The sequence below is a fragment of the Gavialis gangeticus genome, unplaced genomic scaffold (assembly GCF_001723915.1).
Source record: "Gavialis gangeticus isolate Ggan-Ray unplaced genomic scaffold, GavGan_comp1, whole genome shotgun sequence".
Classification (NCBI taxonomy): Eukaryota; Metazoa; Chordata; order Crocodylia; family Gavialidae; genus Gavialis; species Gavialis gangeticus.
The window spans coordinates 20126879-20130329 of record NW_017729004.1 but is presented as its reverse complement, the minus strand read 5'-3'; positions in this window follow the sequence as shown (position 1 = coordinate 20130329).

Below are 3451 nucleotides of genomic sequence, written 5' to 3'. Positions count from 1 at the left end.
CTGGCCCGCTGCCTACGCCGTGTTATTTCTCCTGCCCGGCCCCAGCTAAAGCTCAGGTCAGAAAGCCTGTGCTCTTTCAAACTGAAAACCAGGCCGGTAGTTTTCTCCTCCAGATCCTAATCTAAAATAATAATAATAATAATAGATAAAGAAATAAGCTAGTAGGAGGGAAGCCAAGAAATGAGCCCTTAGCACTTTGGTCTTGAAAGTGTGAGATGAATAATTACTTAAAGCGCTTCACAGAGCCCCCCAGTGGGGCGGTGACTCCCCCCGTGCTAGGTGTGGGTGGAAAAAGCAGGTCCTGGTGACTTGGCGGAGGGGGGAGCTGCCGACTCCAGTTCCAGCTCCAAGGTGAGATCACCTGAAGCGCTTTCTACAGGAAGCGAAGGGAGGGGGGGCAGGAGGGAGATCCCGGGTGTCGGAGGTGAGGTGCTCTGGAGTCAACTCGGGACCCTTCACTGAGTACAAAGGCAGGCGAGCCCGGCCGGGGAGGAGCAGCTGGGTGCCGCGGCCCCGGCCCGGACAGACGGCAGCCGCAGTGCCCCCCGCGCCGAAGCAGGCTGCAGCCCTGGCTGGGGCACCGGCCGCGGTCGCCTCTCGAAGCCGAGCCGGGCTTCTGCCCCGCCGCCCTGCGGGCCTGGGGCGGGAGCGGTGCCGGGGCTGCCTCTGAAGGTGCTTTGGGCCGCCGACTGGTCTCGGAGACGCGCGGCCCCATCGATCCCGCCGCGAACGCGAGTGGGCCCCGCGCCGCCGCCCAGCAGCGGTTGACGAGAGCTGGGGCTGGGGAGCAAGGCTCTGCCAAGGGCCATCTCCCCCTCGGCGGGAAGGGTCGGGCTGGTGGCCGCGTCCGGCTGCCCCTGCCGGGGGGCACAGAGCTCGCCGAGGGCAGCTCAGCTCGCCGGCCCCGCCCCCGCCCAGCCGAGTTCATTCGCCAGGTCTCGGCCTCCAGCGCCGAGCACTGGGAGCAAACGGGACACGTGGGGGGAACTGGTAATGCCGGCGCGAGAGGCCAGGGCGGGTAAAGTCCTTGGAGGAGGAAGACGCAGGCCTCTGCGCCCTGGGTGGAGAGGGGCTGACAACACCCACCCGAGCAGCACCTCCGGGCCCGGTGGCTTCGTGTGTCTGCGGGGCACCCAGCTATAGACCTTGTCGGTGCCCAAAGTGAGAGGCTGCAGAGAGGAACCTATGCATATAAGTGACACACCTAGAGGGTACTTGTGGGTGGGGGCACCCATGGGGATATGGGATGGGTATAGCGGATGGATGGATATAGAGGAAAGCTTGTTAGATAAACCACACCTGGCTCTCGTTAGGAACAAATAGGTGTATCGCTACTTGCCTTCCCAGCCGCGGCTAACTGACTGCGGCTCCGCAGTGTGTGCCCGGCGTCTACTCATCTAAAGCAAGACATACAAGAGGCACCCAGCCCGTATGTTCACCGCATATGCATCGGATCTAGAGACTGGGTCGTACTGGTGCTAGCTGCTTGCCCCAGAATAAAACCCCCCAAACACACGGGGCCAGCTGCTGCCTAGCCACCTGCTTTAATTGCGCCCGTTTGAATTAGAGCCAGCCAAAACCGCCTGACGCTTTCCTGTTGCATCTTGTCGAGGGCGTTGTGCAAAGCCGTGATTTATGGCTGTTTGTCGAAACCGGTTCGTGTCCCATCGATCTCGGGCGGAGGGGGTGTTAGCCGCCCGGGAAACTCGTTCTCCGGTCCCGGAGCCAATATCCTAAGTAGGGCTGTAAAGTCATATTTTCTATTTTTACATTAAGTGAATTCGCCTGCAGCTTTCCCTTGTTATTTTAATCAAAGAAAGGCCATAAAGCGCCGCTGCCGCGTGGGGTCCATCTGTGCAGCGCGCGCCGGGTGGGGATTAATTTTCATTTTACATCCCGGAGCCGCAGCCTCCAGGGCTCCTCCCGAGAGGAGAGCTCACGGCTCGGAGTTGAAACAGCTCCATGACCCTCCTGGCCAGGGCAGGCCCAGCCCAGCGGGCTGGTCAGTTTCACAGGCGCCCCAGATGAAGTAACTGGGGCCGAGGAGACCGGGGAGAGTGAAGGGATCTCCCCGCCGGAGGGAACCGGGTGCCCAGAGTTTGGGCCGACTGTTTCGGCATCCTCATGGCCTCCTCATTCCCCGCGGGGAGTCCGCTGCACCTACCGCTCACCCGTAACCACCTCAGGGCCCCGTTTGACCACTGGTGGGGTCTCGTCCTACCTCCCTTCAACTACTCACCAGCGCAGGGCGTCAGCTTCGTTGTAGCCGTGACCCCCTCCTAGGATCGAGCCCCTTCCCTTCCCCCACCCCCGAAAAATGCTAGCTCTTCCTTTTTTCCCGTGTTACCTAAAAAATACGAAACCAATTCTTCTGGTGCGAAGAACTCAGAAAGACCCCTAAAACACTGCTAATTACTGGGTCAGACCACAGGCCCGCCTCGCTCAGGCTCCCGTGCCACGCAGGGGCAGAGCGCGGGTGTTGAAAGGGAGGTGACCTGGGCCCGCTGTTCCTCCCCACCTGCAGCCTCCAGCATTTAAACTCTAGCAAGTTCCCCTGCTCTGCCCCTTTGCTCCAAGAACGGGTCCAATCCCTTTTTAATCTGGCTGAACCGGCAGCTCCCACCACAGCTGGTGGCAACGGCTTTCACCCCTCAGTGACTCGCTGGGGGGAAAGGACTTCCTCGCACCAGTTTTAAACTGACCCCCTGCTGGTTTCACGCTGTGACCCCGGCTCCTGCACTGCAAAGAATAAGAGGTCCCTCTTGCGTTCTCCTCGCCTTCAGTATTTTGTAAACCCTTCTCTTGCCCCTCCTCAAGCGGCTCTTTCCAACCCGCTGGATCCCTCTCTGAACTCCGTGGGATTATCCAGTGAAGCTGTTGGGGCGCCCGGCAGCGCTAGCACGGCGAGGCACCTGCCGCCCCCCTGCCGGGGTCTCCGGGCTGAGACCCACTGACGCGCTGTGCCAGGGCTGCCTTGGCATTTCCCTCCAGCAGCGCCGGGGCGATGGGGAACGAGTGCCCCTCCGAGCAACCGGGCCAGCCCCCTTTCGGCTAGAAGGAAGCAGAAGGGGAGGGCTGCTTGAGAAAGCCCGAGCGGCGCGGGGGGCGGCGCCGAGGGGGGCAGATGGCGCTGGGGGCACCAAGGGTCTTCCCTCGCCTCCGCCTCCCTCTCGCCCCAGCTCCGGGCCGGCCAGGGGGCACCCATTCGTTTGCATTGCAATTGCAAGGCGAGGAACGATCCCCCCCTTGGAGGGCTCGGGGGAAGGGGCCCCTCGGCAGTCGGGGCTGGAAGGACACAGGGCTCCGGAGAGGGCGGGACGGGACCCCTGAGCCAGGCGCAGCCCGGAGAGCACAGCCTGCTCTGGGCTCCGGCGGGGGCAGGGCTCGATCGCAGCGGGGGCAGCGGGGTCCGCCCCGCCCACGGGGCTGCAAGCCGCGGTGCCCGGCGCCT